The sequence below is a fragment of the Lepisma saccharinum genome, chromosome 18, assembly GCF_977018435.1.
Source record: "Lepisma saccharinum chromosome 18, izLepSacc3.1, whole genome shotgun sequence".
Lineage (NCBI taxonomy): Eukaryota > Metazoa > Arthropoda > Insecta > Zygentoma > Lepismatidae > Lepisma > Lepisma saccharinum.
Genome location: NC_139246.1, coordinates 18,038,412 through 18,066,361, shown reverse-complemented (window position 1 = coordinate 18,066,361; position 27,950 = coordinate 18,038,412).

Genomic DNA, 27,950 nt, shown 5'->3' with positions numbered 1-27,950 from the left:
CTATGCAAAATGTGGCTGATGCTTCTGAATTAAACAATGTGAAATTGGCACTTGAATCTTTGCAAAATACAGTATCAAATCTTCCCACATCACAGGAACTTAAAAATATTAAGAGGGCAGTGAATAGGATATTGAAATCAGAAGATATCAAGAATATCCAAGCAGAGATCAAACAACTCACTCAGACAGTGGCCACTCTTCCAACCAATCAACATATTAATGAACTGCATGCCCTGTTTGAGGATATCAGAAGACAGGTCCATGATCTTACTGCTCAAAATTCAAAATTGGCAGTTGTTGAAAATTTGCAGCAAATTGTAGCTAATATCAAGCAACAGCTAGGGACCATGGAATCCAATCAAGCAAATGCTCTGTCTGTTTTTGCCACCCAGCTTCAAGAGATTGTGCAACAATACAAGAAACTTGTTGTGGACATAAAAATAAAGCCAGGCCATGATGATGTTGTTAGGACCATCAATGAGCATCTTGAATCTGTAACAAGCAGATTGCTTACAGCAGAAAAGGAAATAACAGGCATAATCGAGAATCCAAAACATTCAGTAATTCTTGAATTGTACAGCATCCCCAACAAAGAATATGATTCTCCATTTACACCAGGAGGCAAAATATATATGCTGTCCCCTGCACAATTTTATTACCAGTTTTTTGTTGGGAGCACACTGAGACCAATCAAGATCAAATATTGGCTTCAGCCACAGGCACACCACTACCCCACCTTATCAATAACAAATGCTGACAACAAACCAAAAATTACCAGTGTGGAGTTAGAGGATTTTACAGACCCCAATACATTAGAAACATCTTATGCTGAAGATGATGGCACTCTGGAATTTAAAATACAAATAGGAGACAAATTATATTTAGAAAATCCTGCAGTCTCAGCTGCTGAACACCCCATAGTTGCAATATTCTTGTTTACATATTATGTCTAGACAAATTATTGTTGATGAATTACACAGACAGGCCAGACATAATTTTAAGAGACTCCCAGTAGTCACAAAAGGCATAGATGATTTATGGCAGAGCGACTTGATTGAGTTGGCAAGTGGACAGTTGAAAAACTTAGACAAAATCAACAAGGGCTACAAGTATCTACTCACTGTAATAGATACATTTTCAAAATTTGCCTGGGCTGTGCCACTCAAATCCAAGACTGGAAAATGTGTTACAGAAGCCCTCAGGACAATCATCAATCATTCAGGAAGATCACCGCGCTATTTGCAAACAGATAATGGCAAAGAATTTTATAATTCAGTGTTCCAACAATTTATTAAAAGCCAGGCAATAAAACATTACTCGAGTTACAGTGACCTCAAGGCCTCAATTGTAGAGAGATTCAACAGAACCCTAAAAAATCTTATGTATAAACAATTTACCCTTCAAGGTAATTATAAATGGCTTAATATCCTTCCAGAACTTCTACATAAATATAACAACTCGGTCCATTCTACAATCAACATGAAACCCTCTGAAGTAACTTCATCTGATGAGCAAAAATTGATCAGGACTGTTTATTATCCTAGATACCAGCCAACAACAAGAAAGGCCAAATACAGGGTGGGTGATCAAGTAAGAATCAGCAAATATAAGCACTTATTCAAAAGAGGCTTTACAAGAAACTGGAGCACCGAATTATTTACAGTGGTTCAAGTTAAACCCGGGACCCTTAACACATATATAATAAAAGATCACCGAGGAGAAATTCTCAAAGGCAGGTTCTATGAACAAGAGCTCAGCAAAACTAAACAGCCTGACACATATCTCATAGAAAAAATCATCCGCAGAAAAGGCAACAAGTTATTTGTCAAATGGCTGGGTCATCCGGAAAACAGCTGGATCGATGCAGACAAAGTGATAATATGAACACCTGGGATGTTATAAAAAGGCTGCCAGAACCTGAACAACAGAATAAGAGAAATGGAAAATTGCTGCCTGATAATATTAGATGTCTTATTGTTGGGCCATCTGCTTGTGGTAAAACTACACTAATGGTTGATAATTTTTTATTGGCACCCAACTGGTTAGACTGGAAAAACAGGCACTTGTATATCTTCTCTAAGAGCTTGGAACAATTAAAATATCAGCAGCTGATGAAGCTATATGATGGATTGGATATAGCCACTTTTGAACCAGATGTTAAGCCACTCCATGAATGTCTCGATAATTCTGTTGTTGTGTTTGATGACATTATACTGGATAATCAAAACAAGGTTAGAAATTTCTTTACACAGGGGCGGCACAAAAACATTGATTGCTTCTACCTGGCACAGACTTTTTCAAAAATACCGAAGCAGCTGATCCGAGACAACAGCAATTTTATATGTGTGTTTAATCAAGATCATACCAACCTCAAACACATACATGATGAATATGTAGGTGGGGACTTGAGCTACAATGATTTTTCCAAGTTTTGCAGCAAGTGCTGGAACCAGGACAGTTATGGGTTTGTCACAATTGATATGACAAGAACACCTAATACTGGCAAATACAGAAATAAAATCAACGATTTTCTAGACGTTGAGACATAAATAAACAACCATGAAACGACCAGTCATTGATGATCTTAAGTTAAGAGATTATCTTGTAAAAAGATTTAAGGGATGGAAATCAGAGAACCGTGGAATTTATGAAAAACACAAACAAACAGAACAGCCTGTAATTGATGCTATTAATAATTTAGGTAAGAATATCAAAACTGTTACAGAGCAAAATCAAGATTTGATCACAGAGCTTGTACCTGTAGCTGCAAGAAACATATTAGATTATCCATTCACCCCACTTTCCAGTATTCATACACCTAGTCCTGTTGCTCCTAGAAGAATTGAGGCTAGTCAGGATCCTATTGAATTGGGTCTTCTTGCTCAAAAATATTTAACCACACCTAAAGACAACAAAGATGAGGTCTTTGGCTTATATGCCGACACAGAGCTTGATGGCAGCATTATTCATAGAATCGGTAATTTCAGAGTAACTTTTATGGGGGATGATCTGATTGTTTATTCAGAATCTCGTCTCGGAGAAAAAGGTGCTTTTGTTAAGTACCCCGGCACACCTGGATTGTGGGAACTGATGACTAGGAAAAGGCCTGGCAGCTATACAGATCAAGATTATGAACATTACAAAGAAATATTAATAAAATCAGATGCTCTGTACCAGAACAATGATCCCACACAAAAAAGAGTCAAGTCTAGCAGTGGAGCAAAATACAATAATTTAATCAAGCCCATATGGTCACAGATCAAGACTGGCAGTGGAATCAAACAATACAACACCCTGCCCAAAGAATTTGTGTGGGTTGATGATGTCAGGAAACTTGTAGATAGGTTGCTGGTGATAGCTGGGGAGGAAAATGCTGGCAACCACAATTTTTACAATGAAAAGGTTGGAATTATGGACATGATAAGCACAAAATTATCTAATTTTATAGTGAATGACCCTAAGGGGATTGGATATCTCATAAAAATTATTAATACTCTACCACCTAAATTTTGGAATGTTTCTGAGGGTCGGGGCTTGGTTAATGACATTATAAACAAACTGCCATTTGAACTACACATTCCAGGCTATCAGTATTGTGGTCCAGGCACAAAATTGGACCATAGATTAAACAGGGGTGATCCTGGTGTAAATCCCCTAGATGCTGCTTGTAGAGACCATGACATAGCATACAACACACATACCGATCTAGACAAGAGACATGTTGCAGACAAGAAATTAGAAGAGGCTGCATTTGGCAGATTTGTAAGCAAAGATGCATCTTTGAGTGAGAAAATAGCAGCATTGGGGACCACCATAGCTATGAGCACCAAACAAAAATTGGGGTGGGGGCTGTGAACATGTATATAATAAACCTACGATGAAGGCCAAGGGTGTTATGTATCAAATACCTTATGCAGGTCTTAAATCTCTTAAAACTATTGACAGTCTTTTGACCAAAAAGCAGCGCAAGAAAAAAAGCTCTTGTCTTGCAAAGGGCCATGGTATGAAATTGTTGCTTAGCACCCCCCAATTGAAAAAATTACAACAATCTAGAAAAAAATTGCATACAGGGGGATTCATATTTACCATCCCGGCCATCTTAGCTGCTCTCGGGGCTGTGGGGAGCTTGGCTGGGGGTTCAGCTGCCATAGCAAAAACAGTAATAGATGCCAAGAAAAATAGGGCAGAATTAGATGAGCAGAGGCGCCATAACCTGGCCATGGAGAAAAAAGGCAAAGGTGTTAAGAGAGCCATGAATAAGTTTAAAAAAAACAAGAGCCGCTTACAAACCAAGATATTGAAGCTTTAATCAAGCCATTGGGCATCAAACATTTTAGGGGTGTGTACATGTCTGATTCTTTACCAGAACAACCACTCAACAAAGAGTGTGGCATTGTTAATTTGGATAAGTACAAAAATCAGGGCACTCACTGGATCTGTTATCTTAAATATTTAAACAATGAGGCATTTGTGTTTGATTCATTTGGAGGTGTTCCACCTGAAAATTTAATAAAATATCTAAAATCAGCTAATCTTTATTACAATAATGCCCGTGTTCAAAACTTCAAAGATGTTAATTGCGGACATTTGTGTTTATCTGTTCTCAGATATATGTCTCAAATAAATAAACCATCAATTGAAGATTTTCAAAAAGTCTTGTGGTATCTGAAACATCATGGGGGTATTCCATCTCACCAGCCAAAATTCAATATTGAAACTCAAATTACATGATGATATAGTGTATCCCAAAACAATAGCTCTCAGAGCATTTTATGGCATGTACTTGATACCTAATATTACGCACCACAACAACACAATTGCAGTTGGGGATCAAAAAATTGTCATCACTCCAGGGCAGTATAATCTGTCCACTCTAAATGCTCAATTACCCAGAGGTGTAGTGTTAAGTCAAAATTCTGTCACTCACAGAGTAGAAATTGTATCTGCCACGGAGACAGTGCATCTGGGTACTATAGGAGAGCTGTTAGGCTTTGAGAACAACACAAAACTTGAAGCAGGCATCAAACACACTGCTATGAATATACCTAAATTCTTAGCCATAGAGACTCTGAATATTCACTGTAATGTGGCCGAGGGTATGATCACCAAATCAAATGGCATAGGCACTCACAAACAAACCGGCATCATTGCAACATTCAAACCTAATTCCGAATTCATGGAGCCCATCATCTACAATCCATCCCCAACATTATATTTTCCTGTGTGCCATAATAGAATAGATTACATTGAATTGATGGTCACTAATGAAAAAGAAGAATTAGTTGATTTTGCTGGAGCCACAACAACTGCAATCATAGAGATTAACATTTAAATAAAAATACATACAAAAAAAATGGAAAATATTGAGAGTTATGAGCTACAATCATTCCCCCCAAACAGGAGGACATTTGCAAATTTAAATCAACCCAACACACAGATTGAGGTTGATCTTGATGTAGGGGATGGCTTTATACACCCCCACAGAGCAGATCTATACATCAAATTTGATGTTGTAAAGCTCGATGGAACAGATTATCCTGCAAATACAAATATAAGATTGGTGGATAATTTTGTGCCGCATCTCTTCTCTGAAATTGAGATCAGAAAACATGGTGTTGTTATAAACAGAATAGATTATCCCGGCATTACCTCCACAGCTTTGGCCACACTAAAATTATCCAAAACCGAGGCTTCTTACTACAGAATCGGTGGATTTGAAGCTGGTGAGAAAATATTATCTAAAAATCACACGGTGCTGTTCCCCATGCGCCTGTTGCCAGGATTCTTCTCGGATTACAAAGAAATTATGTGGAAGGGTGGGTTAAGAATTACATTTAGAAGAGCTGCCAATGATAATAATGCTTTGATGAGGTACAGTGCAATAAACCCTACAGGAGAAGCTCTGCCCAATACCCTACCTGATGAGGGCAAATGCATTATTCAGACTATGGAGCTAAGAATCCCGGTTGTTGAATATGAGGCCAGTTACGCTCTTAAATACAAAGCTGATATCCTAAAAAATCCACAGGTTCCTCTGCAATTTTACACATATCAATGCGTACAGAGGGTTGCCACTGGTACTTATTATGAATTTGATGCTACAACTTCATTCTCCAGTATTCAATTTGACATGCCTGATTTTGTGGTGGTTCTGTTTCAGACTGGGAGACACAACAATCAGGAAAAAAATTCAAGCAAATTTGATAACTGCAACATCAAGAACATATATCTTAAAAATGGGAGAAATGAGGTCTTTCCTAGAGAAAATTACAATTTAGACATTTCCAAGAATGATTTCCTCAAATTATATGAGGCTTTTTCTTCCTTCAAGCGTGTCACTACAGGCAATACGGATATGTATTACACACCAGATGAATTCAAAAATCAGAGACCCATGTTTGTAATTAACACTTCGAAAAGAAAACAAGTTGTGGTAAATGACAGGACAAACATTAAAATTATCTGTGAATTCCACGAGGCCTTACCAGATGACACCATATGCAGTGTCATTCTCATAGGTGAAAAATCATATGTTTATGATGTAAGAAATGAGAGAGTCACGGAGCAGTTCTAGAAGCACGATTCAAACACAGAAACCCTTTGGATATAAAACAATACTTTACCGTCAGTTACCTACCCATTTTATAGCACCTCTGCTCGTAGCAAAAAAACTTTTACCTACCCAGCACATTTGCCAAAAACTGAAATACAGAAATATTGCAATAATTATTCTGTAAGTTACAGACTTGTGTACAACAAGACCGGACCTTTGCATGACAATATCCATGAAGAAATTTCCTCAATATGATGGAATGGTCCCTGAAAGGGGGGCACAGTACAGATAAGAATTTCTCTTTAAGTTCCATGACAAATGACATGTAATTTTCCTCGGAAAAGGCACAGTGTAGATAAGAATTTCTCTTTGAGTTCCATGACAAATGACATGTAATTTCCCTCGGAAAAAGACACAGTGTAGGTAATATCAACAGATATAATCACTCATGCATTTACTAATGTCTCTTTGATGATGAATAACTCTCTGAAAAGACACAATAAAGATTATATCTATTGGCATTAATTTCCCGGGCAAGCATGATTAATTGTTGGCAGAAAGATTGGAAAGAACATGGAATGTTTACTTGACCTCCATTCTATTGTATCGATCAGGCAGTTTTGCCCGTATTGTTGAGCTGATATTTTACCCAGATAACAAAACTCTGGTGATTCTTAATAGAGAATAATTTTGCTCTGTTATACAACATTTTTACTAAATTTAAGATCTGGGGGCTATCAACAAAACAAAATTATTCTCAAAATCTCACGTATGGAATGCCACATCTCTCAGGACTCGAACCCAAAGCCCCTTGTTTACAAAACAACAATATTAACATTTTGCCATCAGATTTTATGAGGACTCAAACCCGAACCTTTTGATTACAAGGCAATAAAAACCATGCACCACACTCCACTCGGTCTCAGAACCCAATAGATATCAATTCAAGATTCCTGGGATTTTGACAGAAAAACATACTATAAGCTTAATTTCTGGTGTGGCCAAAAATTGACAAGTTTATAGACAAACTGATGCAATTTTGTAAATATGCTTGAGGGGGGGTTTGATATTTTCCGAATTATAAAATTCTTGGGTTAGGCAGGTGCTACACTTAAACAAATAGACATGTTGAGCAAGTTTTAAGTATAGCAAATCTACTGGAGAGGGGTTCGTACTTTCTGAAAAATTCCCGAGGGCATTTTTTACAAAAATCTTGAATTATAAGAGCTCCACACTTGAGCAAAAAACTCATATGGGCATGTTGAGCAAGTTTTAAGTATGGCAAATCTGCTGGAGAGAGGTTCGTACTTTCTTGTGCTCATCCCACCACAAACACCACTACTAGGCACAATACGCGAAGTAAAATAAACTAAATTAATAAATCAATCAATCAAATTAAAAATTAACGTTAGAGTATATATCACATGTTCATTGCGTATGGTAGTACAAGAAATAAAGTTCACTTTTTGTCATCTTTTACACCTTAAGTACTGAGTTGCAGTACACAACGAAAATCATATGCAATTTTCAAAAGTGGATGATTGTCGGTTTTCGGACGATAGAGCCTCCTTGTACACGAAAAAATTTATCTCGGATTCCACCGACACAAGAGGAGTGTACTTGAAATGAACAATATCACTTGATGTTAAGTCACTTTCAATTCCATAGAGTGCAAATTGCTTCCCTGGCAAAATGTCCGATACCGAGCACAAAACTTTGTACCTCTTGTTTTTTAACAATAGTCCGTCTGGCGACAATATACTATTTACTGATAGAGGGGGAAATCACATTGTTTGAGCTGAATTGTTATACAGCAGCTTGTATCAACAATACTGTACAGAATTTCTTTGTTTCTTCAAACACAGTCGTTTAGAACTGCGCTGAAGGCAACGAGACGAGAGTCGGGAACCTCTCTCCTTCAAAGGGTTGCATTTGCATGTAAAATGTCCCTTCTTTCACCAAAATGTAGAAAAATGCATAAAATAACTTTTAAAAGGGCGAAAAATAACTTCAATGGTTTAAAAATTTTAAAAAAATTACCTTTACTCCAAAAAGGGTGCAAATGCCCTAACAAAGGCATCCGAATTAATTCACTTACTTGTAAAACACGTTTCTATCTACTTATGCAATGTCTCTGCCTTACCGAAAAAAAGATGCGTTTGCATCAAAATCCTAGCCCTTCTCATGACTTTCAGATGATTTTTTTATCTGTGGAGGATGACCTGAACTTGCTTGGAGTTAGTCGCTGGATGAGAAAGGCAGTGGAGGGAGATGGATGGTAAAATATTTTGAGGGCGGTCATGGTCTGTAATGGGTTGTAGCGCCCAGAAAAAGAATAATAATAATCTGCTTTATGTAGACCTTGAACCACTGCCACAAAGGCTGTAAGCGCCGTGCTTATCAAGTATGTTTACAACACGCTCCGAAACGTTAGCCGGAATCATGGCAGAGGGCCTGACTTCACGAAATGAATTGTGGGGGAAGTTGCTTGCTGAATATCATCCATTAAAAATAGTAAAACTTACATTTCATGATATTTTATATCCAATATCCTCTTGTATAATTCGACTGTTTGATATGTGAATGTTTGTGAGCTAACCTCCTGTGAATAAATGTGCTCCTTGCAATTTCGTATACACGACTTGAAAACTGAAACAGATAGAAAACAAAAATTTAGAGAATTCCAATTAATTAATTAATTAATAATTATCTCTTAACATGACTAGGCAGTACTTAAGTATAGTAATATGACATAAATATATTATTGGTTTGGAACACACTCAGTAATCATTCGATAAAAGGCTAAATTGTAATAAATTTCGATTATGTCTCATATAGGAGTTGGCATTAGTCCCGTGTTAGTTGGATCGACAGTTCCTATTTCACGGATTCGATACCCGGTGGAGGCACATAGTGGTTAGAAACCCACTTTAAACTGTAAGTCCAGTCCCGATTAGCCTATCTGTGCATAAACTGGACTTAAAAATCCTCAAAACTTAAAACTCAGTTTCTATTTCACCCATTGGAGGCGCTAGTGAATATGTTTAGTGATTATTTTGTCTGTTAGGAAAACACATCTATTTCTTGGTAGCGCATATAAAGTCCACTTTGAAAACTCAAATAATAATTGATATATAAATAAATAATATACCTATTTATTTCAGAATTCGTGCTATAACAACAATTTGGCAAGAAAATTTTGAAAGCAAGTTTACACCTTGTTATGTAAGAAATAAAAAACCCGAGATTATAAATAATATAAATTCCTTTCATGAATTTTATTCGGAAATAACATTGCAAGAATTAAGAGAAACCCTAAATAATATAAAATCAACTGCCCCAGGATACGATGGAATAACATATGAAATGATAGAACATCAATCGGATAATGCATTAAATGTACTTGTAAATATTTATAATAATATTCTGAGAAGTGGAAATGTACCACGAAACTGGGAAACACATGTGTTTGGTTTAACCTATACTTAAACCAAATAAATATCCAAAAGAAGCTGAATCATATCGACCTATTACGTTGGCTCCTACAATTGAAAAGATATTTGAAATTAGATAAAAATTGTGACTCCCACGACAACTTTGATTTCTTGACCAAACGACTACAAAAAGTTGAAAAACTCACTTTCTCTTCCTGTTCCACGCCTCATTTAGTGCGCTGACGATGTTTCACGGGGGCAAAAAGGCAGTGATGAGTGAAAGATGAGCTCTCATCCTCTCATCCTTCTCATCCCTCTCATTCTTCTTATTCTTCTCTCATCCTCTTTTTATCCTCTTCTTATTCTCTCATCTTCCTCTCATCCTCTCATCCTCTTATTTTCTCATCCTCTTATTTTTTGAAAGATGAGTGTACCTTATCGTAATTTTCCAAGTCTGGGACCAAATGTTTATATATTGTGATCTTCGTAAACCTCTCCTCTCATTCTCTCATCCTCTCATCCTCTCATCTTTTGAAAGATGAGTGCACCTTATCGTAATTTTCCAAGTCCGGGACCAAATGTTTATATATCGTGACCTACGTAAACCTCTCCTCTCATCTTCTCATCTTCTCATCCTCTTATTCTCTCAATCTCTCAATCTCTCATTCTCTCATTCTCTCATCCTCTCATCCTCTCATCCTCTCTATTTTTAGAATATTGTCGTCAATATTAAAGATGAAGTTGGAGTGCTGGAATCAACGGGGGCCAAATGTTTATATATCGTGATCTTCGTAAACCTCTCCTCTCATCTTCTCATCCTCTTATTCTCTCATCCTCTTATTTTTTGAAAGATGAGTGCACCTTATCGTAATTTTCCAAGTCCGGGACCCAAATGTTTATATATATCGTGACCTTCGTAAACCTCTCTCTCGGGGGGAGGGAACGATGTACCCACACACACACACGCGCGCGTATGCCTCTTATTATTTCCGTATTGTAACACAAACAAACAAACAAAATAATAATTGTTGTTTTTTAGGATACCTGGCCCCTATAACCTCGCCAGGGGTGCGTGGTAACGGCGAAATCATCACGAGTTTAGATTTGTACTGCGAATGTTGTCAAAAATTTAATCAATGTTGTTTATTCTCGATGCTAGAATCTTACATAGATTATTCTCTAAAAACGAAAATCGATAATCCTATGCCAAGCCCCCAAGGCATTCAGGCAATTTCTAATGTTCGCGTGGATAGCGACGCTCGGTAGAATTTTTCCTGTCCCTGTGGAGAAATTGTGTTTCGTCGCCCAATGTAACATTTTCATCACGGACCAAACTATCCACAGCAACCCCTCCCCGAACCCATTCACCTTGCATCCTCTTTCGCCCGAAGAGATTCTATTTTTTTTCAGCTTTCCCACGGTTCTGAATGAAGAATCCATCACATCCCCGATAACAATAGAATCAGAGGGGGATGTGGCGGAAGCAAACACAGCAGCATCTTCCGCTTTTTGAGTTTTATACTGGGAATCGTTTGTTTCACACACCACACCCTGACGGGGCGTGGAATAGAGGGCGAGGGGAAATGATCGACAATACATACATAGGTGGAACTATCAACGTCCCGTTTATTGTTATTTGTCCCCCACAGGATATTGTGCGCATCACAAAATCTTTTGTTGAAAAAAATATAACATGAGTAAATTAGTCAACAAGGGTTTTTATTTGCTAGGACATTGACTATAGCGCTCATTGTGTTTTCACCAAAGAGAGTCGCGTGGAGTAGGAAGGAGAGAAGGAGAAAAAAGGAGAGGAGTTCCTATATAACCTACCAGTTTTTTTGTACGTCATTATCATAGTGAACGTCAATCGTGGCAGTTCAGTATTTTTTAATTTGTTTGTCTGGCAGTATACATATATATCATCGTGGAAGTTTTAGTGAGCTACAAGTTTTATTTTGAAGTCTCTCTATCTCTCTTGAAAGGTGAACGTCAATCGTGGCCGTTCAGTATTCTTAATTGTTTATCTGGCAGTATACATATATATCATCGTGGAAGTTTTAGTGAGCTACAAGTTTTTATTTTGAAGTTTCTCTCTATCTCTCTTGAAAGGTAAGTTTTTATTTTTTCATGATATATTAATATTTTTGTTTTGCGTCTGACACACACATATTCAGAGGAGCCATAAAAAATTGACACACACTTACATGTCCCATATTTTTAACCTCCTACAACAGTGCACACACACATACATACATACATACTGTTCGCGTCTAATATATATGTGGAAGGAAAAAATGTCGAGCATTTTTTCAATTTTTTTTTCTTCTGTTTCAGTGCGCTTTCCACTACCACCACAACCCCCCCCAAAAAAATTTCTCTGTATATATATAAATAACAGAGAGAGAAAAAAAATGGAACCGCAACCAGGTCCCTCCGGTTTTTGCGGGAAAGTGGCATGTCGCAACTGTGGGAAGTTGATTTCTAAACCTAACATTGCTAGGCATTTGAAAAAATGTCGTCTACTGGATTATGATGTCGTAGTCCCGCCGGCAAAGAAATCTCGCATTGATGCGCATGAAAGCAGTGCTTTGAATAAAAGTGCACGCATCATAACGTATAAATCTGGAAGCGATGAAAAGTGTGACTCGAGCATCTTCCTCAACAATGTGAAATCTCAGGTAGTCGATAAATTACGTGATTGCCTCGTCAATGTTGCAATTAAAATTCATCTCGTCTTGACCCTGCTGTATGAGAAAGTTGTCTCGTCCGAGTCAAGCACTTTTAGCTTTTACGTAGGGTGTGAAGCCTTACACGATGACAATAACGAGAATCTTGACGAGATAGTGACACGGCTATTTGATCACCTGACACAAAAACAAGAAGAGTTTGAAGGTAGAGGAAGTGGATGGAGTCTTTGCGGTCGCAGCCACATGTTAGAACTTAGAGTCTGCAATTTCAAACCATTACGCAGCGCTCAAAAAAAACAAAAAACAAAAAAAAAGCAAAATGCAGTGTTGAACATACAAAGTAATGATCAGAAGAGTTTCCTATGGTCTGTCATCGCCGCATTACACCCAGCTAATAATGTTCACCCCGAACGCCTGTCCAATTACAGAGAATACGAGGGAAGATACGAGAATATGATGAGAGGAATTTCCTATCCTGTGCCCCTGAATAAGATCAATCAATTTTTAAAAAACTATAGAGAGGAAAAAGGAGAAGATATCGATATTTCTGTGTTTGGGGTTGACGATTCCGGCAATATTCGTGTGTTAAGACCTGTTAGAAGCCAGAATAATGTAATTCGACTCTTGCTTGTAGATGGCCGTTACAGTTTGATACGGAATTTCTCACGATTAGTAGGAAGACAGATCACCAAGAATCGCGATAAGATGGAAATTTGCGATCGGTGTTTGAGAATTTTTCGCGGGGGTAAGAAGATGAGAGAACAGCACAAGTGTTTTGGCTCCGTGAATGCAGAACCCGAAGATGTCATGCCGGAACCCGGAACCAAGATGAAATTTCAGAAACACCAGGCTCTTCTCCACCATCCCGCTGTCCTTTATGCCGACTTTGAAAGCTTCCAAGTTCCTATGACGTCTTGCAACCCTGATCCCTCTACCTCAAGCACGACCCAAATTTTTCACCACGAGCCTTGCAGTTTCTCCATCTACGGAGAAAAATTGAATGATGTCATCTTGTATTGCGGACCTGATGCGGCAAAACATTTTGTTAAGAAGATAGCGGAATGCGCGAGAGAACTTGCACCCAGCCTGAAAGGCTCTTACGTTTCTCCACCTGCTCTCACGACGGAACAACAACGGGGACATGACGCGGCGACAAGATGCGAGGAGCGTAACCAGGCTTTCACCGCCGAAAATTACAAGGTCGTCCACCATGACCACCAGAATGGATTATTTCTGAGCACCATCTGTAATTCGTGCAATCTCAAAATTAAGGAGTCGCATTTTGTTGCCGTGTTTCTGCATTACACGGAGAAGTACGATACGCATCTTTTTGTTAAAGAGCTCTACAACATAACTTCTCGAATCAGCATCATTCCGAGAACGAGTGAGAAGTATATTGCGGTAAGAATTTGGATCCCTCTCCAAGAAGGAGGAAGTGTGGAAGTGCGAATCCTGAACTCTTACAATTTCCTGTCCTCCAGCCTCGCAAGCCTTGCATCTCAACTTGGCGACGAAGATCTTGTGGCCACCAAGCAAAAATGTTTTTCGGGGAGAGATGAGAATTTGAATCTGTTGCGTCGCAAGGGCGTCTACCCCTACGAGTACGTCAACGATTTCGAGAAATTTGACGAGACGGAACTTCCACCCCGGGAGGCATTTTATTCTCATCTCACAGAGGACGTCTGTTCCGAAGAGGACTACGAACACGCTCGTAGTGTATGGACGGCATTCAATTGCCAAACTTTTCGCGATTATCACGATCTCTATCTCAAATTGGACGTGACTCTCCTCATGGATATTTTCGAATCGTTTCGTAAGAGATGCATCGCGATATACAAGTTGGATCCTGCGTATTTCTTCACCACGCCGGGATTGACTTGGGAATCGATGATGAAATACACCAACGTGGAACTGGGACTTATTGCAGAGAAGGAACAGTATGCTTTCATGGAGAGTGCGATACGCGGTGGCATCGTCCAATGTCCCCGACGCCATGCTCAGGCAAACAATCCTCATACGCCTGGTTACGATGCATCGAAGCCCAACACCTATATTGTCTACTGGGATGTCAACAACCTGTACGGCCACTCCATGTCCCAGTGTCTTCCCATCAGCGACTACGCGTGGATGACCGAAGAGGAACTCTCCTGCGAAGATTTTCTCAACTGGAGGGAAGATAATGAATGGGGCTGTTTCTTGGAAGTGGATCTCGATTATCCCGAAACGCTTCACGAGAAACATCACGGATTGGCCCTGGCCCCCACCAAAAAGAAGCCACCTGGAGGATCGGAGCCAAAACTAATACTAAGCATGGAGAACAAGCGGAATTACGTTCTGCACTACCGACTCCTCCAATTTTACATAAGTCACGGCTTGCAGTTGAAGAAAGTTCATAGAGGATTGAAGTTCCGACAGAGTAGGTGGCTGGAACCCTACATAGCCGAGAACACGCGCCGCAGAGCGCAATCGACATCGCCTGCAGACAAGGATCTGTACAAACTGTTCAATAACGCCATCTACGGCAAGACGATGGAGAACGTGCGTAATTACATCGATGCAATGTTGGTCACGGACGAAAAGAAATTTGAAAAGATCGTCGCGTCCCCCTACTTCAAAAACTTCACCAATTTCGACGAGAATCTAGTATTCGTCGAGAGGAACAAGAAGCAAGTGATGCTCAACAAGCCGATTGCCATAGGTGCCACTGTCCTTGAACTATCAAAATTGCACATGTACCAATCGTACTACGATCAGTTTCAACACTTTTATGGAGATAACATCCAAATATGTTACATTGACACGGATAGCTTCATTTTTCTAATCCAAACACCAAGCCTCGAACATGATCTGACTAAGATGAAGCATCTGTTTGATTTTAGCAACTTACCATCAGGCCATCACTTGTATTCGACAGAAAACAAAATGACGATTGGAAAATACAAAGATGAAGTTGGCGGGGAGTACAGCAGGGAATTTGCGGGGCTTCGTGCCAAAATGTACTGTGTAAAGATTGCAGAAGAAAAAGAGATCAAGAAGGCGAAGGGGGTGGGAAAAATAAGTACCAGCAAATTTAGCATGCAAGACTACAAAGAATGTCTTTTTCATGGTAAAAGGCAACTCAGCACCGATTATCGCATTGCAAGTAAATTGCATGATTTGTACACGACGCGCGTAAGCAAGGTCGCATTGGATGCAACGAACAACAAGTTACGTGTTCTCGATTGTCACATCCACACGAGAGAGTGGGGCCACAGCAATAAAAGCGATAAATGTGACGTGTGTTAACTGTAACCCCCCATAGCCACGAAGTCCGTTGTGTTTTTGAAGAAGAATGGCATACGGAGGAAAAGAGGGGCCCTCGGGCGATGAAAAGTTGCAACCTGTTATTATGTTGTTAAGCTCCAAACCGAGGCTCATTAAATTCAACTCTTATTTTTCATCGCCCGAGGGCTCCCCTTTTCCTCCGTATGTTTTGAAGAAGAATGGGAAAAAAAGCACAACGTGTTAAATAACTAACAAGGACAATGAATCTCTTTGGTTTCCGCAAACAAAGCAACATGGACACTCCATTACTAAATTCCAATAACCTCTTACCTTCCATGTTATCTAAACTCAATGGTCTACTAATTGTACATCTTAATAGTATATGGACAAAAATAAATGACGATGTGGGCAAGATGTTTTACGTCTTCAATAACAATTTACATTTCTATGAAATTCCGATCGACGGGAAACTTCAAATCACCGTGAATCCGGAGAACGCAGGCAAAATCAAAATTTCTACTGGCAACAACATTTTTCGAATAAAGCACGACAAGATGCTTTCTAACATTACGTACGATGTGTCTGCAGGAGATTATCTTTACGTGGAACTCCTAGGAGATTACGACAAACTCGTTCCTCTCTTCGTAGAATTACGAATCGTCTATTCTATTATAAATAACCATTAACCAAAAATGCCTAACGACATTTTCGGCAACACCAAGCGTGTAGACCATGCAGAAGAGATTCTCATGCTGGACGTTCGAGTTAAGAAGTTGAGGACCGATTTGATCGCTTTGCAGGAGACCTTAAACAAAAGTTTAGAGTCTGAGATCGCTACGCTCCAAACGCAATGTCTCGATCCCATTCTGAAAATCGATTCCGAACTGAAAACACTGATAAAAAATTATGTTGACGTACCTTCTTACGACAACCTTCAAAATATACAGTTGAGCATGGATTCGCTTCAAAATGATTTGGCCAAATTACAGCAATTTCAATCGAAAAATGAAGATTTGGAAAAATTGAAACTCGAAATCGAAGAGCGAACTTCCGCAATAGAAAATAATTTCTCTGAACTTCAAACCGTCGTGAATGATATTGATGTAGAACGCTTGCAGGTTGTTGTTTCCAAATTACAAGAAGAATTCACCAGCACGTTGGAAGAAATCAAATCCAAGTTGCAGACTTTGGAAGATACAATGACGAACCTACCATCGTCGGACGAACTGCAGGTCATCGGTAAAAGCGTCGCGAACATAAAAATTCAACTGGAGGCTTATCAAGATTTTGAACACATTCAAACCACCATCGCTACGCTTCAGGCGTCTCTGGAGTTGATCAACGAAGAAATTAAAAATATTCACGCTGAAGCAAGTGTGTTGACGAGTATTCAGGACACGTTAAGCACGGTTCAGCAGAAGATCCAATATTTGGAAAATTTGAACGTCGAATCCAATCTTACTCATTTTCATCACGTACTGGACAACATACAGGGTGACTTGGAATCGTTACGAACGAGCGTGCCTTCGAGCGAAGATTTGGAAAAATTGAAAACGGCGGTGACGGCACTATCAGATTCGAGTGACATCAAAAGTTCGTTGAGCGATCTCGAGAGTAGGGTGGCCAATCTCCCCACCTCCAAAGAATTACACGCTTTGAAAAGGAACATATCACGTATGCTGAAACGACTGGAAACGGAAACAGCGAACGTGGAACAGATTCGAGACGAACTTGCTTCGCTGGTGTCGACGCTGCCCACTTCGCAGAGCGTCGCCGACCTTCACACGCAGTTTACAGAGATGCGAATCATCGTGAACGATCTTACCGAGAAGAGCTCGAAATTGAATCAAATCGAGAACCTTCAGAACATTGTCGTCAACATCAGAGATCAAGTTGGAGTGCTGGAATCAACGCAGGAATCGACGCTGGCCTCTTTCGGTGCCAAGTTGCAAGAACTCAACGAAAGCTACAAGCAGTTGAACGTGGAAGTGAAAATCAAACCGTCATTTTCTACCGTAACGGATACCATAGTCGAACATTTGTTGCCCGTACAAAACACACTGGGTCAGCTTCACAGCAACCTCGTTAGCGTCGACACTAAATTCGCTAAACTGCATTCTCTGCAAGCCATCGAAATCAACAGCGTACCCAATCAACAGAGAATCTCCACCTTCGTCGAAGGTAACAAACTGTACATGCTACATCCTTATCATCCGTACTACAAGTTTCTCCTCGATGGCACGATTCAGATAAACGAATTTTCGTACTGGTCTCACGGCAGAAAAGCTAGCGTTCCCACCATGACTTTGATATCGAATCGTGGTGTCCAGAAAGCAGGAAACATTCCTCTGGCGCGTTGGAACGAAACGCGCAACATATATGAAATACACGAAGACGAAGATCTTACTGTTTTCGACGTGAGTGCCGGCGATAAGCTGATCATTCAAAACACGAGCGAAGTGCCACCCTCTTTGAATCCCATCACGCTTGTGCTTCTTTTGAAACGTAATCTCTAAAAATAATAAAAAATGTCTAGGCAAGCCATCGTCGAAGAATTGCATAAACCTGCACGCCGCAACTACGAACGTTTGGCTGTGGTAACCAAGGGAATCGACGACCTCTGGGAAAGCGACCTCGTCGAAATGAGTAGCGGCAAGTTAAAAAACGTGCATAAATTGAACAAGGGCAACAAGTACCTCCTCACCGTCATAGACACATTTTCGAAATTCGCATGGGCTCTACCTTTGAAGGCGAAAACAGGAACGTGCGTCACGGAAGCATTCAAGACAATTTTTCGCGAAAGCGGCGGCAGACGACCTCGGTTTCTGCACACGGACAAAGGGAAGGAATTTTACAATGCCGTATTCCAAAAGTTTATTCGGAAACACAACGTTCAACATTACTCGACCTTCAGTGACGTCAAGGCCAGCATCGTGGAAAGATTCAATCGCACTCTGAAATCGCGCATGTGGTCACGCTTCACGCTTCAGGGAAGCTACAAGTGGGTCACTATTCTCCCGGAACTCGTTAACGACTATAATCACACACGGCACGCAACGATAGGCATGAAGCCAGCTGACGTTACCAAGTCTGACGAGCAACGTTTAATTTCTAGCGTTTACTGTCCAAAGTACACGCCCACGACAAAAAAAGCTAAATACAAAATTGGAGAACAGGTGAGGGTCAGTAAATTGAAGCGAACGTTCGACAGGGGTTTCACACGAAACTGGAGCACTGAACTTTTTACCGTGGTTCGAGTTCTACCCGGGAACCGTCACACGTATATAATAAAAGACAGTGGCGGTGAAATTTTATTGGGGCGCTTCTACGAGGAGGAACTCTCTAAAACTAAATACCCCGACACGTACCTTATCGAAAAAGTTTTGCGCAAGAGAGGCAACAAATTTTTGGTGAAATGGCTGGGACTTCCGGAAACAAGTTGGATCGATTCAAACGAAGTGATTCTATGAGTACGTGGAATGTTGTGAAACGTTTACCTAATTCGGAAAGTGGAAGGAAGAAAAAAAACGGTGAATTGCTCCCCGACAGCATCCGCTGTCTGATCGTAGGACCTTCGGGGTGTGGAAAAACAACACTGCTCGTGGACAATTTTCTCCTCGCACCGAATTGGTTAGATTGGAAGAACAGGCACCTGTACGTGTTCTCGAAAAGTTTAGAGCAATCCAAATACCAGCAACTGATGAAGCTGTACGATGGTCTGGACATTGCAACATTAGTAGTGCTATTGGGGCGCTTCAAAATAGTACTTAGTAGGTATCCTCTTTTTTTATCAATCGAATATCACTTTTTGACATACTTTGACAATTTTTTGTCGATGTTTTAGCGTTTAGCGATGTTTTAGTACAAATTTTCACTATACTCATTTTTTCCCCACTCGTACTTGGTAGGTATATCATGATGTTACGTGATACAACTTAACCTATCCTTTTTTTACGATTATTTAATTTTTTTACGATCCTAAGTGATATAACTTAACCTATCATTTTTTTTATTTAGGTACTGTTTGAACGTTATTATTTGAGGATCATATTTTGTAGGTATTTTTTTTTTATCAATCGAATATAAGTTTTTGAGATATTTTGACAATTTTTTGTCGATGTTATAGCGTTTAGCGATGTTTTAGTACAAATTTTCACTGCACTCATTTTTTCCATTTATACTTGGTAGGTATATCACGATCTTACGTGATACAACTTAACCTATCTTTTTTTTTACGATCCTAAGTGATATAACTTAACCTATCATTTTTTTATTTACGCACCGAACTAACCTTCAAGGGGGACTCTGTTTGTTTTAATATTTCAGTATTATAAGGTTTTCACAAATTTTATATAACCTAAAATGTGTTGGATGTTGATTTTTAGTATGTGGCAATTTTTTATGAATTTTAAAACTGCTCTGTGACCCTCTCGTTCTTCACGTCGTAGGCGAAGGACTTCTCTGCAATCAGGATGACACTGCATAGGGTATCCTCGGGCAAGGCGTCGTGGAACTCGCAGACGACCTTGATGTTGGTTCGATCGTTGACCACAACCTTCTTTCTCTTAGATGTGTTGATGACGGTCATGGGTCTCCGTGCTTTGAACTCGCTGGGCGTGTAGTACATGTCCACGCTTCCCTCGGTCACGCGTTTGTAAGCCGAGAACGCTTCGTAAAGTTTGAGGTAATCGTTTTTGGTCACGTCGAGGTTGTAATTCTCGCGCGGGAACACTTCGTTGCGTCCATTCTTCAGATAAACGTTCTTGATCTTGCAGTCGTCGAACTTGCTGGAATCTTTCTCCTGGTTGTTATCGCGCCCGGTCTGAAAAAGCACTACGACGAAATCTGGCATGTCGAACTGTATGTTGTTGAACTGCGTCGTCACGTCGAATTCCATGTGACTTCCCGACGCCATCTTCTGCACGCACTGGTAACCGTGAAAGTGAATCAACACCTGCGGACTTTTTAAGATCTCCGCTTTGTACTTGAGGGCGTAGTTTGTTTCGTATTCCACCACCGGCATTCTCAATTCCATGCTCCGGATGATGCATTTTGCTGCTTCGGGTAAAGTATTGGCTATCGGCGTGGTGCCGTCCGGACCCAAAGTAGCGTATCGCATCAGTGCGTCCTTGTCGTTGGCCGCTCTTCGAAACGTGACCCTCAGTCCTCCCTTCCACATGATCTCCTTGTAGTCCGAGAAGAAACCAGGCAGCAGACGCATGGGAAAGAGCACCGTGTGACTTCTCGTCGATATTTTGGTCCCGGCTTCGAATCCCCCGGCCTGGTAGTACGCTGCGTCCGTTTTGGATAATTTCAAAGTTCCCACCGCCGTCGACGTGATGCCTGGATAATCTATTCTGTCGATGACGGTGTTGTGTTTCCTCACCTCCACCTACGAGAACAGGTGAGGCACGAAGTTGTCCACGAGTATTAAGTTTGCTGCTGCAGGAAACGCGTCTCCGCTTTCCTTCTTCACCACGTCGAATTGAAGGTAGAGGTCTGCTCTGTGAGGATGAACGAACCCGTCGCCTACGTCCACATCGTATTCGATCTCCCTGTTCGCCTCGTTGAGATTGGCGAACGTGCGACGGTTGGGAGGGAAAGATTGCAATTCGTAACTTTCGATTTGCTCCATTTTACATGTATGGTTATTTATTATATGTTGATCTCCACGATGGCCGTCGTAGTGGCACCTGCGAAATCCACCACGTCTCCTTTCTCGTTCGTCACCACCAACTCTATGTCGTCTATGCGGTTGCGACATACTGGAAAATAGATCGGCGAAGAGGGCGTGTAGATGATCGGTTCCATGAACTCGGAACTTGGTTTGAACGTGGCTATGATTCCCGTCTGCTTGTGACTTCCTAAAAATCCGTCCGAAGATTTCGTGATCATACCTTCGGCTACGTTACAGTGTACGTTCAGAGTCTCTATGGCCAAGAATTTAGGAATGTTGGTTGCTACGTGCTTGATGCCAGCTTCGAGTTTGGTGTTGTTCTCGAAACCTAAAAGTTCTCCCATGGTGCCCAGGTCCACGGTCTCCGTCGCGGATAGGATTTCCACTCTGTGCGTGACCGAATTTTGAGAAAAGTATGTGCCTTTGGGTAATTGAGCTTGCAAAGTGGAAAGATTGTATTGTCCTGGCGTGACGACGATGTGTTCGCTTCCGACGCTAATTTTGTTGTTGTGCTGGGTGACGTTAGGTATGAGGTACATGCTGTAGAATGCACGCAGAGCCACGGATTTAGGATAGACGATGTCGTCGTGCAGCGTGAGTTTCAAGATTGAAGATTCGCTCGTGAGATGGAACACGCCCATCCTAGTGATGCTGTTTGAGGTTCCACAATGCTTTCTGGAAATCCTCGATCGTAGGGTTATTTATTTTAGAGAGAAACGCGAGCACGGAGAGGCAGAGATGACCGCAGTTCACGTCTCCGAAATTTTGAATGCGTTCGTCGTTGTAGTATATGGAGGTTTTGTTCGTTTTCAGATAATGAATTAAATTTGCAGGTGGAATACCTCCGAAAGAATCGAAAACGAATGCTTTATCATTGTCGTTTTTGTGGTAACATATCCAATGCGTGCCTGGATTTTCTTGACCGTCCAAGTTGACTACTCCGCATTCTCTTCTTTTAACGCTTGAAGGTAACGAGTCGGACATGAAAACTCCTCTGAAGTGTTTGATTTGTAACGGTTCGATCAGAGATTCAATGTCTCGGTTGGTGAGTGCTTCTGTTTCTTTTTTTTAAACTTTTTCATCACGCCCTTCCCCTTCTTCTCCATGGCCAGATTGTGACGTTTCTGTTCTTCCAATTCCGCCTTGTTCTTCTTCGAGTCGATGACGGTTTTTGCGATGGCGGCACTTCCGCCAGCCAAACTTCCAACGGCCCCCAATGCTGCTAGGATGGCCGGGATGCTGAATATGAAACCTCCGATCTTTTGCTGTTTCCGCGAACGTTGCAATCTTTTCAATTGAGGTGTGCTGAGCAGCAATTTCATTCCGTGTCCTTTCGACAAGCAAGAACGTTTCTTCTCGCGTTGTTTCTTGGTGAGTAACCCATCGAGAGCACCTAGATTTTTTAGATTGGAGTATGGTATCTGGTACACGACACCCTTGGGCTTCATGTTGATGCTCTATGTGTTATTTTCACGGTATGTTATTTATATATATATTCTGAGATTTTTTCTTGTGTAGTTTTTTACGGTATGTTATTTATATATTTTCAAGGCCTCGCAGTCGTTACACAAATTCTATTACGTGCTTTGTTTTCTTGCCAAGAAGTTCCTTTGTCCCCTTGTACACGATTCGAGTTTTGTTCTCGATTAAAATAGATAGCTTCTCGTCGGATAACATGTTAGCGTATCGATCTGGTAAAAATAGACTGTATTGTGCGTTGAGCAACAGACGTACCTTGGGGCCATACTGGGTAGAAACGATTGAACCGGAAGTTATCGTGTAAGGTTTGTCGACTTCCAATTCCTGAATTTTTACATACTCGACTGACAAATTTAGCATTTGTTTTAATGCTTAGAGATCACTTATTTTTTCAGTCGTCATATCAAGAAAAATTTCAAAGTGTTAGAGAGAAATTTAATTGTTTTTCACGATGTGTGTTATTTATATATACCGAAGATTATTTTTTTACGATGTGTGTTATTTATATATCAAGTTTTTTTTACGGTATGTTATTTATATACCCCACCCCAATTTTTGTTTCGTGTTCATGGCGATGGTGGTACCCAGTGCGGCGACCCGTTCACCCAACGATGCTTCTCTGCTCACGAACCTTTCGAAAGCTGCATGTTCCAATTTTTTGTCTGCTTCGTGACGTGCGTCCAGATCCGTCTGCGTGGTGTTGTAGGCGATGTCGTGATCTTTGCATGCCGCGTCCAACGGATTCACACCCTTGTCTCCTCTCTCCAATCTTTTCTCGAGTTTGGTACCCGGTCCGCAGTACTGGTAGCCAGGTAGATGCATCTCGAAAGGTAACTTGTTGATGATGTCGTTCACGAGTCCCTTTCCTTCGGCCACGTTCCAGAATTTCGGAGGCAGCGTGTTGATGATTTTGATCAGGTAACCTATGCCCTTGTCGTCGTTCACGATGAAGTTGGAAAGTTTCGTGCTGATCATGTCCACGATGCCAACCTTCTCGTTGTAGAAATTACGGTTGCCTGCATTCTCTTCGCCGGCTATCACCAACAATCGGTCCACGAGTTTCCTCACGTCGTCCACCCAAACGAATTCTTTGGGTAATGCGTTGTAGCGTTTGACGCCGCTGCCTGTTTTGACCTGGTTCCAAATCGGTTTGATGAGATTCCTGTACTTCTCGCCGCTGCTCGATTTCACCCTATTCTGCGAGGCATCGTTGTTCTGGTACAAGGCATCCGTCATGATCAGAATTTCCTTGTAACTCTGGTAATCTTCGTCGGTGTAATCTTTCGGCTGCTTTTTGGCGACGAGTTCCCACAGTCCCACCGTACCCGGATACCTGTTCCAACTATCCTTGTCGCCTAAATTGACTTTAATGTCGTTGCCTTCGAAGGTCACCTTCGATTTCCCAATCTTCCACACCACACCGCCGCCTTCGCTGGTTTCCATGCTGGGATACAATCCGAACACTTCATCCTTGTCAAATTTCCCCGTGCTCAGGTAGTCTCGTGCCAAAGGTCCCAACTCGATTTTATCCGAAGACGACGTGCTACCAATGGCTCGACGTCGTGCCGGTGCATCCTTCAGTTCGAACGGCGTCGAAGGAATGCTCGAAATGGGTGTGGGTACGGCGTAACTTTTAGCTGCGAGCGGTACGAGTTCGTTGATCAAATTTTTATTTTGTTCCGTGACACTTTTAATTTCTTTACCTAGACTGCTGATGGCGTCGATCACAGGTTGATCCTGACGTTTCTTCTCTTCGTAGAATCCGCGATTCTCGGATTTCCAACCTTTGAAGCGTTTCGCGAGGTAATCGCGAAGCTTGAGATTTTCGTCTTCGATTTTTCGTTTCGTCATGACGTTATTTATATACGTCGTTTCTCACAACGTTGCAACGTTTAGAAAGTCGTTGATTTTGTTTCTGTATTTTCCGTCGTTGGGTTTCCTCGTCATGTCGATCGTCGCGAATCCGAAATCGTCACCGTTCCAGCAAGTAGAGCAGCAGCCTTCCGAAAATTGATTGTAGTTCATGTCTCCGCCTACGTAGTCATCGTACGCGTGCTTGAGGTTGGTGTGATCTTGACGAAACAAACATATGAAATTAGCGTTGTCTCGTACTAACTGTTTTGGAATTTTGGAAAACGTTTGAGCTAGGTAGAAGCAATCCATTCCTTTGTGACGACCTTGCGTGAAAAAGTTGCGAATTTCATTTTGATTTTCCAGGATGGCGTCGTCGAACACAACGACTGAATTTTCACGACAATCGTCGAGTGGTTTTATTTCCGAGGCAAACGTTGCAATGTCCAGACCATCGTACAGTTTCATCAGTTGCTGGTATTTGGATTGCTCTAAACTTTTCGAGAACACGTACAGGTGCCTGTTCTTCCAATCTAACCAATTCGGTGCGAGGAGAAAATTGTCCACGAGCAGTGTCGTTTTCCCACACCCCGAAGGACCTACGATCAGACAGCGGATGCTGTCGGGAAGCAACTTGCCGTTCTTTTTCTTCGTTTGACTTTCTGGATCCGGTAGACGCTTCACCACGTTCCACGTACTCACAAGATCACTTCGTCCGCGTCGATCCAACTTTTTTCCGGAAGTCCCAGCCATTTGACAAACAGTTTGTCACCTTTCCTACGCAATACTTTCTCGATGAGGTACGTGTCGGGGTGTTTCGTTTTAGAGAGTTCCTCTTCGTAAAATCTCCCTTTCAAAATCTCGCCGCTACTATCTTTTATTATATACGTGTGTCGGTTTCCGGGTAGAACTCGAACCACCGTAAAGAGTTCCGTGCTCCAATTTTTTGTGAATCCCTTCTCGAAGGTGCGTTTGAATTTGCTGATCCTCACCCGGTCTCCAATTTTGTATTTAGCTTTTTTTGTCGTGGGCGTGTACTTTGGGCAGTAAACGGTAGAAATTAAACGCTGCTCGTCAGATTTCGTAACGTCGGCTGGCTTCATGCCTATCGTTCTGTGTACCGTATCATTATAGGTGTCGACGAGTTCCGGCAGGATGTCGACCCATTTGTAAATTCCCCGAAGCGTGAATCGTTTCCACATGTGTGTTTTCAAGGTTCGATTGAATCTTTCCACGATGCCGGCTTTGATGTGACTGAAGCTCGAATAATGTCGAATCTTTTGTTTTTGAATAAACTTTTGGAATACGGCGTTGTAAAATTCTTTACCGTTGTCCGTTTGCAGAAACCGTGGTCGTCTGCCGCCGCTTTCGCGAAAAATTAATTTGAATGCTTCCGTGACGCACGTTCCCGTTTTCGCCTTCAAAGGTAGAGCCCATGCGAATTTCGAAAACGTGTCTATGACGGTGAGGAGGTACTTGTTGCCCTTGTTCAATTTATGTACGTTTTTCAAATTGCCGCTACTCATCTCCACGAGGTCACTTTGCCAGAGGTCGTCGATGCCCTTGGTTACCACAGCCAAACGTTCGTAGTTACGGCGTGCAGGTTTATGCAATTCTTCGACGATGGCTTGCCTAGACATTTTTTTAGAGATTACGTTTCAAGAGAAGCACAAGCGTGATGGGATTCAAAGAAGGTGGCACTTCGCTCGTGTTTTGAATGATCAGTTTATCGCCGGCACTCACGTCGAAAACGGTGAGATCTTCGTCTTCGTGTATTTCATATATGTTGCGCGTTTCGTTCCAACGTGCCAGAGGAATGTTTCCTGCTTTCTGGACACCACGATTCGATATCAAAGTCATGGTGGGAACGCTAGCTTTTCTACCGTGAGTCCAGTACGAAAATTCGTTTATCTGAATCGTGCCATCGAGGAGAAACTTGTAGTACGGATGATAAGGATGCAACATGTACAGTTTGTTACCTTCGACGAACGTGGAGATTCTCTGTTGATTGGGAACGCTGTTGATTTCGATGGCTTGCAGAGAATGCAGTTTAGCGAATTTAGTGTCGACACCGAGCAGATTACTGTGAACTTGTCCGAGTTTATTTTCGATGGGCAGCAAATGCTCGACTATGGTATCCGTTTCGGCAGAAAACGACGGTTTGATTTTCACTTCCACGTTCAACTGCTTGTAGTTTTCGTTGAGTTCTTGCAACTTGGCACCGAAAGAAGCCAGCGTCGATTCCTGCGTGGATTCCAGCACTCCAACTTGATCTCTGATGTTGACGACGATGTTCTGAAGGTTCTCGACTTGATTCAATTTTGAGCTCTTCTCGGTAAGATCGTTCACGATGCTTCGCATCTCTGTAAACTGCGTGTGAAGGTCGGCGACGCTCTGGGAAGTGGGCAGCGTCGACACCAGCGAACTGATTTCGTCTCGAATCTGTTCCACGTTCGCCGTTTCCGTTTCTAGTCGTTTCAGCATACGTGATATGTTTCTTTTCAAAGCGTGCAATTCTTTGGAGGTGGGGAGATTGGCCACTTTACTCTCGAGATCGCTTAATGAACTTTTGATGTCGTTCGAATCGGATAGTGCCGTCACCGCCGTTTTCAATTTTTCCAAATCTTCGCTCGAAGGCACGCTCGTCCGTAACGATTCCAAGTCACCCTGTATGTTGTCGAGTACGTGATGAAAATGAGCGAGATTCGTTTCGACGTTCAAATTTTCTAAATATTCGATCTTCTGCTGAACCGTGCTCAACGTGTCTTGAATGCTCGTCAACGCTCTCGCTTCAGCGTGAATATTTTTAATTTCTTCGTTGATCAATTCCAAGGACGCCTGAAGCGTAGCGATGGTGGTTTGAATGTGTTCGAAATCTTGATAGGCCTCCAATTGAATTTTTATGTTCGCGACGCTTTTACCGATGACCTGCAGTTCGTCCGACGATGGTAGGTTCGTCATTGTATCTTCCAAAGTCTGCAACTTGGATTTAATTTCTTCCAACG